Source organism: Dasypus novemcinctus, chromosome 23, assembly GCF_030445035.2.
Source record: "Dasypus novemcinctus isolate mDasNov1 chromosome 23, mDasNov1.1.hap2, whole genome shotgun sequence".
In the NCBI taxonomy this organism is placed as follows: Eukaryota; Metazoa; Chordata; class Mammalia; order Cingulata; family Dasypodidae; genus Dasypus; species Dasypus novemcinctus.
The window spans coordinates 37,145,203-37,155,811 of NC_080695.1; positions in this window are offsets into that span (position 1 = coordinate 37,145,203).

Here is a 10,609-nt window from a genome sequence, read left to right on the forward strand (position 1 = left end):
TCAGAACCTTGTCGTTCTGGGTCTCCCTGCCTACTGTCTTGTCCACCTCCCATTTCTGGAGCAGAAAGATTATTACAATAGATATCCATTTGGTCAGACAGACCAGTTCAATTCCTATTCCTGGGTCATAGGGACTGTATGTTTAGAACCACAGTAGGCACTGAGGAGTGTCTCTCTGTCCACTCATCTCTTGGTTTGGTCCATGGAACACCCAGAACTCACACTTGGAAAAATTTAATGAGATCATGTCATTATTGTATTTTCAAAATTCCTTTCAAATGTCCTTTTCTTAGTTCTTCACCCTGGTCCACAAGATCCTCTGTGGTCTGGCCTCAGCCTCCCGTTTTGACCTCATCTCATTCCCTGTGTTTTCCTGTTCACTCCTACACCAGTCTTTTTTCTGTTTTTTGGGTATAACAAGCTCTTTCCCAAACCCTGCTGCCTGGAATGCTCTTTCTCCCGGATCATGTGGCACAGGTGTCACATAACACCTCTCAAAGGCTTTTTTCTCAGAGGTGGTCAGCAACCACGCAGAAAGCAGCCCCTTAGTTACTGTCGAGTCCATCACTGCTTTCCTCAGAGCAATGATCATGTTGTGGAATTTAAGAGAAGTTCAATTATTTGAGTATAGAGAGGCCAGGACTCAGGAATGATTTTGAGAAGGAAAATGGTTTATTGACGGCCGGCCGGACTCGGGAGCTTTCTGTTTGAATCCCGAGCCCGGAACAAGATTTTCAAACGTCTTTTATACAGAGAGGAAAGGCCAAATCGTCCCTTTGTTTCAGTTCTCAATAGGCTTCAATTAGCATATATCTCTTCCACATCTTAGGTAAGCTTTTAGCAAGGACTCCAGACATTTTAGATAAGCCTTGGTTTTTGCATTTCCCCTAAATACTTAAAGTTTATAGCCCTTGCTTTGTTAAACATTTCCTGGGACTGGAGCCTGCTGGTCCCTAAGAGCAGGACTGCAGCCTCTTACCATTTCACACCCACAAGTCAAACAACTTAGTTATCTCTGAAGAGACAAAGAGCCTTCCACCCATAGCCCACATCATTCCCCCCCTTTGTCAAAGTTTACTTGCTAAGCTTTGGCATAATTATTGTTGTAGCTATGAGGTGGATGACTGTTTGTTGTCTTGACTGATTATTTATCAGTCTTTAGTACAGCATCAAGGACCGTTTTTAGAAGTTTAGAACTTTTCATTCTGGACAGCAGAATCTTGGGCAGGGGCCTCCCGCAGTTATTCTGCTGCCACTGGCACTCACGTGGATTTCCAGTCAGGTTCCAGATCCATCTATTACTTTTATTTTACTCTTAAAGAGTTTACACCTTTAATTTAAAAGGGGTGCTGAAGGGAGACGATCTCTTTTCTGTAACTGCTTCCTGCTGGCCATGGGCTGTAGTCATTGCCTAATAAGGTGTAAAAACTCTTTAATTTATTCTAACTGGAGGAAGATGGATCTGGCATTCTGTACGAAGTTGGATGAAGTTTTCATATGGTTAATAAGATGTTCACTCTGAAAGAAACAAACTTAATTAAAAATTTGGAATACCCGTTTTTAAAAGAGGACACATTGGATTACAGAGATAGACAAGATTAGATGCCTATAAAGATGGCATTCCTTAAAAGCTGGTGGGAACAGCATATATATTCTTTTTTAAGTTATCCATCTTTAGAGAGAAATTGCAACAGACACTTAGCTTTGTCTGAAGACACATTCCAAGCTGTTCAATGATTGACACTCATTCGCTCTGTCAGATGCTCCTGGTGAACTGGCACTCCTTGGGCAACTGGCTTCACTCAGGATTAGAACACTAATTTGGAAATATTCTTAGTTTTCACCTGTGGGAGTGATCAGAACTACAGAATAAAGATTTTTACACCTTGGTTTTCATTGTACAATTTCTAGCAATTTTGACTTGTTCAATAGGTGACTCACCATCAGCAAGCAAGCCTCACTTTTGCTAACTGAGACTGGCTGAGACTGCCACCTTATTCTATAGACATGTTATTAACTGTTTAGAAAATGATTTTACCAGGAATTTAACATGTCTAATATACTTCTGCACTTGATCCAAAATAGAAAAGATAACATTACAATTATTAGGCATATATTTAGTACAGGATAAAAGTACAGCACTTAATATTAACTAATGTATTACTTAATGCATAAGGATTCAGAGTTGCCATTATTAGTTTTGAGTTTCAGGTTTGTAATACTTTACATGTTATCTCTCCATGAGAGCAGGCCATAATGCCAATTGTGCTCAAGTTTTACTTACAGTCTCCTGGTATCATGGCTCCACTCAGCATGTTCTTCAACGCAGTGAGCAAGTTGCAGCATCCTTCATCTTAGAGAGATTTTCCAGTATTCTACTAGCCTGGTGCATAGCGCTCTCTGGCACCATGGAACAGTGCCAGTCTGGAAGCGATATCCATTGTACACTTGGCTGTACCGAGTCATTATTGGCTGCAGGAGCTTGAAACTGCAATATAGTTTCCATCAACTTCAGGAGCAGAACCAGAGACTGATATAGCACATATTTTTAATTGAGGGGTCAGTGACCAGCCTAGCCAATAACTCACATGGAGAGGCCACCTGTAATGTATACAAGGCCTGGTTCGAATGCACAAGAGTTTGACAATGTTAAAGTTTATTCCTTGTTTTATATATATTTTAAACAACTTAACGCAATACATATATCAAATGACTATTTACTTACACAATTTTACTATGAAGATAACAGTAGGTACTTTACTTTAGTAATAGAGGAAAAATACTTTTCATTGTTAGAATGAAAACAGAATATTTCCAATAGAATCAAGACAACTTTTTATTACCATTTACTTAAATGTGTATTTTGCAGTGGCCTTCAGACAGGTTTATTATCATGAAGTTATTTCTGCTACCAATACCAATCTAAGTTTCTTTAGTTAACAATGACTTCTACAATTAGAACTATTTAAACATTTTCAGTTTGGAAGATGTTTTACAAACTCCTTATAATTGACTATAACTGCATTGACTAGACACCTCATGTTTAAATAAACTTACTAAATTACAATTACCAATGAAAGAAATTTACTCTTTATTTAAGAGAGCATATCTACAATCTTTTTCCTTTAGCCTAATTTCACCAATGTGAACTTACAATTTTCACTTACAATTTTCATTACTGTAAAGATTTTGTACATATGTTAATTTAGTTTATAAATTAACTATGGGAGATTACACTCAAGTTAAATAAAATTGAAACCATAATAGTTTATGCAAGGAATGTTCTCTTTTTCCCTTACAGGAAGCTAAAAACTTCTTTTCTTTAAGTTATCAAAATTATTAAATTAAAAGCATACTGACTACCAGGTTTTAAAACACATTACACAATTACTTAATTTTTTTAAAAATCATAACCCAGGAAAGATCTCTCCATAGTTTTTATGGACTTTCCTTTACTTACTGAAATTTGTTAATAGAGCCACTAATTACCTTTATTTCATTGGAAAGAAATCTTCTGGAAGAATTAAGGCTCACCCGATTGTGGAGAAGAAAATACTTTATTCTCAATCTTGCAAGAAGGGGCGCAGAGCCAGATATGGCTGGTGCCCCGAACAAAGAAAAATGACACAATTTATACCCCTAAGCCTAGCATGCAAGCTCTTCCTGTTTTTCCATAGATTGGATACTTCAGAAGTTACAGCTTATCTGAGATTTAACTTTCCCACGCAAAAGTTTGATTTAACTGCTTCTTCTATCACATTCCAACCACTTTAGTTTTTACCTGCTCCCCCCTTTTTCAAATAAGGAATAGAATTTAGTGCTGAAATGGCACCGACTTAGTTAGCTCCTTCTTGGGCATCCTTCCACTGCCCATAGGACTGGCCTAAACTGGTCTCCTCCACTGCTGTCCAACCCGGGAGTGGGAGACTGAGGCAGCAGGCCGCCAGGTTACATCAACATTTTTCTTATGTGAAAATTAACCTAATCTTTGTGTGTTTTTTTTTTTTTGCAATTTATGGCTGACAAAGGTTTAAACTGGGAAATTACCAGGCAAACTGATTCTTAATTCCCTAGCCTAGTAGATAGGTTTAATCTGCCACACCTAGTCTTGCCTTAAAAGCTCTTGCAAAGAGGAGGCCCTTTCCCAATTGTTTCCATAATCAGATTTCTATGACTTTTTCATCCTGCTTAGTTCAATTTGGGCTTTAAGAATATTTATAAATATAACTGCATATTTTTTAACAATTTGAGCAAATAGGCAGACATGAATAGTTTGACACAACAACATGACTTTAGTTACTTTAAACTTTTCAAAGACTTTTGAAACTCTTCTTAATTTGCACTATGACCATGCAGTTTACCACAAGAATTTTCTTTCTTACTTAATGGATTGTAATAACCAAAATGTTCTCAATGCCTTAGCACCATTTTGTTTTAGAACTTTATATTTTACTTTGAAATTAGCAGAATTTTGGATAAGCAACAAGATTAACTTTATATATATTTACTGAGGCTATTTGAAGCCTCAGGGAGACAGACTGCTTTCTCTCATGAATTGCCACTCTTAGGAACACTGACCGTCAAGGCAGGAGACTTCTCCCCCTCCACCCCCCTTTTTGATTTTGGAGATAATAAAACTCCAGTGGCCATTTAACCTTATTCTATCAGGCAGCAATTTATTTAGTTTACACTTGAATTCATGAGAGAAAGGGTTACTAATACCAGGAGAGGAGACAGTGATGTCCCAGCTCTTCTCAATTATGAAATAACCATAGGCAAAGGCAAAGGGTGAGGTTAGGCTTGAAGTAACCATAAACAAAGGAAAGGTTAGTGTAGAATTTACACTTAAATAATAGTTTCAGGCTAAATTCACCCAGCTATAATCTCAGTTATTGTCTTTCCACTGTTTTATAATATAAATGCATTTATAAATGATTTTAACTCTTAGTTACAGTTTTTATTAATTTTTTTAAAACCTATTAATTTTATAACACCTTTAAATACCTTTCATTCAACTTATATTAAATGAACTTAACCATTACTTTAATTTTCCTTTAAAGTAAAAGAATAAATCTCTTGCAGTTAGTTTGAAATAAAAGGCTACTTTTCAGGATTTGATTTCTAGAACATAAAATGTTCTTTTAAAAGAACTCTTCTTCAAACATTGAGGATATGATGAGGTTAAAGCACAAGAAGCTATTGATAAAAGATTTTCTTTGTATATTGATCTTATTCAATTTTAATCATAAAAATTTCCCTTCCACAAACCTTCTACACTTTCAGTATTCATTCAGGTTCTGTCCCACACTCTACTCTTTCCAATAATCAATCATTTTATCTTAGGACAAAATCATCTTCTGTTTCCTTAACAATAAAAACCCACTCCATATATCCCACATACTAAGTTACCAGGCAAACTTCTTACAACATATAATTGCCATTAATACTAAACAAGTTTGTTAAAATAATGAACTTTTCTTCACTTTAAATACTTAGTAGCATGTAATACCAGAAACAGTTTTTTTGGAAGTAAGTTGGCAGGGGAGATTGGCTGCCGAATAAGTTTGTTATAAAATTGCCTTTTATTATTATTATTATCAATTCAGTTTTGTTAAATAATGACTTTCTGCAATTAGCCACTTAAATACCTTAAACAATGCTTTGTAAAACTTTTATAATTATTTATACCCTTAATACAAAGTTTACCTTCACAGAACACATTCTCTTACTTAAGGTTACTACAATACCTTCTAAGAACCTGAGCAGAATGCAAACGTATTTTGGCTTTGACACCCTAAGGAGGGAACTTTACCGCATTTATTCTGATTCTGCTTTTCACCTCCTTCACTTCCCCCCCTTCCAGGCAGTCGGGTGCACAACAAACAGGAATGCGGCTTATGAATAGAAGGGTGGACTCACTGGAAAGGGGCAAGCCGCTCCCCCCTTTCCAGCTTTCAGCCAAAATGGGCAGACAGAACCTACTCAAATTTGGCAACTCTCCCAGGAACCCAGCCGCCCTGACTGGGACATTCCCAACAGACTTGGGTGCTTGGCGCGGACACAGATGGCCTCCAAGCCCCGGCAAAGGGCCAGACCAGAGACAAGACACCAGAACATGCACAAACATCTAGACTCCTCAGCTTTTGCCCCAGAATCATTTCACCCCCTTGCCAATGGCAAGGGAGGGCTCCAGCTCAGCTGTAATTCTACTTCATGTAAGGACACAACTCCAACACTAACATTGAGCTGACACAGACAGAAGCACAAAGGTCACTAATCTGACTCACAAGTTTATATATTTATTTTCACCACGGCTGCCCCCACAGCCATCACAAACCTCAGAACACTTAACATTTGGTATAAAGCAAATTCATTCACAAATTAGCACCATAACAAAAGATTTCAGCTAGACTTTTCCACTGTTTAAACTTTACACCCAGACCAAGCTCCACCAGAAAAGCCGATCCATTTTCCTGTAACCAAGTTTTGTTTTCCTTAATCTAGACCAATTTCCAGGATATTAGGACTCGAACCTATAAATACCCTTCCTATTAAAATCGAGACTCCACTCCTTTAGTGGATATAAGACCAGTACCAGATTCTAACATGCAGTTAGACAAACCCAAAACACCAGGGCTTTTCCCCGGTTTTCCTCCTTTTCCCAAGCCTAGAGAGAACGGCTTCCCCCCAGCCTTCTGGGGCTACTAGGGTTCTCTCGGGAGGTGATCAGCCTCCCCTTCCTAGCAATTAAAGCTAGGGCCTTCCAGACTCTGCTCACCCGGGGAGTCTTACCTTCTTCCCTGTTCGGAGCTCTTTTTCGTTCCCAGAATCTTTCTCTTCAGACCTTCCATTGCCCCTTGATTTTGTCGGGAAGATTCTGGTGGAGCCCACATCTTTTCTGGATTAAATTTAATCCAGGGGCGCCCAGATTTGGGGTTCACCCGAGTCCTCCCGGCTTCCTCGGGGATTTGGAAGGGGCAGCAAAATGCTACCGTCTCTGGCCTTCATTTATTATCCCTTCGTGGTTGCCATTAATGTTGTGGAATTTAAGAGAAGTTCAATTATTTGAGTATAGAGAGGCCAGGACTCAGGAATGATTTTGAGAAGGAAAATGGTTTATTGACGGCCGGCCGGACTCGGGAGCTTTCTGTTTGAATCCCGAGCCCGGAACAAGATTTTCAAACGTCTTTTATACAGAGAGGAAAGGCCAAATCGTCCCTTTGTTTCAGTTCTCAATAGGCTTCAATTAGCATATATCTCTTCCACATCTTAGGTAAGCTTTTAGCAAGGACTCCAGACATTTTAGATAAGCCTTGGTTTTTGCATTTCCCCTAAATACTTAAAGTTTATAGCCCTTGCTTTGTTAAACATTTCCTGGGACTGGAGCCTGCTGGTCCCTAAGAGCAGGACTGCAGCCTCTTACCATTTCACACCCACAAGTCAAACAACTTAGTTATCTCTGAAGAGACAAAGAGCCTTCCACCCATAGCCCACATCAATCACAGCCAGCAATATTCTTACTTACCTGTTTCTTTGTTTATTGCCTATGTGCCCCAAGAGTGTATAAGAGTTATGAGAGTGTCTTAGTTTGCCAGCTTCTATGACAAATACCCCATAAAGTGTTGGCTTTAAACAATAATTTATTGGCTCCTGGTTTTAGAGGCCAGAATTCTCAAGTCAAGGTGTTGGCAAGACCATGTTTTCTTCCCAAAGTCTATAGCATCCTAGTGCTGGCTTGCTGCAATCCTCGGGGTTCCTGGCTTGTATCTCTGCCTCCTGTTACATGGCAATCTTTTCCTCTGAGTGTCTACTCTGGTTTCTGCTGACTTCTGGCTTCTTCCTGTGACTTTCTCTGACTGAGTCTAAATTTCTGCTGCTTCTAAGGGCCTCTGATAATACAGATTATGGTTCACCCTGATTCAGGGGGGCCATCCCTTAACTAAAAATAACATCTTCAAAAAGTCCTTTTTACAATGGGTTAATACCCACAGGGATGTGTAATAAGATTAAGAACATGCCTTTTGTTGGGATACATTATTCAATCTACCACTGAGAGTAAAATCCTTATCTGTCTTGTTCTCCATGATACCTTCAGGGGCTGGCACAGGGTATGGCACATAGTAGGAACTCAATAAATATTTGTTGAATCAATGAAAACTCCATCCTTGTGGCATCCTACCTATATGCCTTTGGACAATCAAACCCCTTGATCACAGTTCTAGACTGGAAAGAATGAGAACACATAGGGTTGTTTTGAGCAAATGTGAAAGAATGTAGGTGTCTTAGTTTGCCACAGTGCTGTTGATTCAAAGTACTAGAAATGGATTGACTTTTATAATGGGAATTTTGTTTAGGGTAAAATCTTAAAATTCTGAGGCCATGAAATGTCCAAATCAAGGTATCAGCAGGTATGCTTTTTCACCAAAGTCAGCTAGTGGTGACTACAGGGTTCTGCCATGTGGCAAAGATGCCTGCCAATATTTTTGGAGGTCCCTGTCTTCCCCTCCAGAATCTACCATCTCTTGGAGCTCAGCCACGGGCAACCAGGCATAGAACTTTTCTCTTACTTGGCCTCCTATCATAGCCTGGGCTGCTCCACTTTCTTCCCAAGTTCAACTGTGACCTATCAGGCATATGACTGTCTCTTAAGCCTTAAGCTGCTCCATGGGCCCAGCTTCTTGGGGACTTCATGCTTAAGCTTCGGCCACTAGAGATCCTTGAGTCCTCCTTTCATATTGCAGGGTCAAAAATGACAAAGCTCTTTTTTCCTCTGTGTCACTGTGTCTTCATATATAAGATCCAGCAAGAGGGCAGAGACTCAACCTGAGTCAAGCCTCATTGATGTAGTCAAAAGCTATCTAATCATGTGATCTAAAGCAATCTAATGCAATCAAAGGGTGCCACACCCACAGGAATAGATTAGTTTAAGAACATAATCTTTCTCTAGTTAGGATTCATAAAAGAACTTCAAAATGTCAACATAGGTAAAGCCCTTAGCTCTCTACATGGCATGAGCTCTCAAGAAATAGTACCTAGAATTATCATCATCATCATTCTGATTATTTAAATTTGAAAACACTAAGAGGCAGGTAACTGCACAGACAAGTCTTTATAGGATTGTAGTCTATTCGATTTTGAGACCAGTTTTCAAGCAGCTCTTTTTTTTTTTTGTGCCAGAGCCTAAGGGTGGATCCTTCTCTTAGGAACAAATTCACACTAACTGTTCTTAATGACAATTTTACTGGTTTTCCAGGTGCTATAACAAATACCACACAATGAGTTGGCTTAAATAATGGAAATATATTGGCTCATGGTTTTGAGTCTAGAAGAAGTCAGTATTGCAATGCTCTCTCCCCAGTATCTGTAAACATTCTGGTGTTGGCTGCTGGTGATCTTTGGAGTTCCCTGCCTTGTAGCCCTGTCTTTCATGACACAGTATTGTCTTCTCCTTTCTCTTCTGGGTTCCCTTGACTCCAGGCTCCTCCCCACAGCTTTCTCTGATTGCCTGAATTTCTTCTGCTTATAAAGGACTTTAGTAATGCAGTTTAAGGCCCATTTTCATTCAGCTGGGCCACACCTTAATTAAAATAATACCTTCAAGAAGTCCTTGAAGGCTTAAAGGAATATGGCTTAAAATTGAGAACATTAAATTGGGGTACCATAATTCAATCTAAACAACAATCATTTATCATTACCTCTCATAGTTCCTGGAATTAACTGGGATCAAGTAGGTGGTTCTTGCTCAGTGTCTCTCCCATGTTTGCAGTTAGCTAGTGGCTAGGGCTGGAGCCATTTCAAAGGCTACCTCACTCACATGTCTTGTGGTTGAGCCTGGTGAGTGGCAGGGGTCTCTGCAGCGGCTATCATCCAGAACACATATGCATGGCTTCTGTGTGGCCTGGGCTTCCTCACAAAATGGCTGAGTTCCAAGAGTAAGCATTCCAAGACAGGGAGCCCGGTGGAAATGATCATACTTTTTCTAACTTAGCCTTAGAAATCACACAGCATTAGTTCCACTACATTCCAATTGGTTGGAAGCCAGCCCATATTCAAGGAGTGGGGAATTACTTTCTACCTCTTTGCTGGGAGGGATGTCAAGGAATTTGTGGACATGTTTGAAGGCCACTATATAATTGAATTGAGAGAAAATTGATGTGTGGATCAGAATTATTCCTTAATTAGCAATAGTAGATACAACTGTCAAATGACCCAGAATATACATGTCTGCTCACCAATGCATTCTCTCTCTGGTAGGCATTATAGTATGGTGACTAAGTGGTAGCTATGGCTTTATAATAATCTAGCTTCAAATTCTGACTCTGCCACTTATTAAGCCTTATGGCTTTAGGCAAAGTTCCTCAACCTCTCTGAGCTGTCATCTCTATAAAATGGATGTGATAAATGTTTAATACATGAAGAATGCTGGCGCATGACCATTCAATATGAGAGAATGACTACTGTATGCCCCAATTCCTCTCCCAAGCCTTTACCTTATTACAGATGCTTCAGCCAGACACAAGGCACATTCATTTCAAAAGAATGCCTCTCCTGGGTCACCTGTGGGACTTGAACTTCACTCTCCTTGTAATTCATACAGTTCTTAAATGAG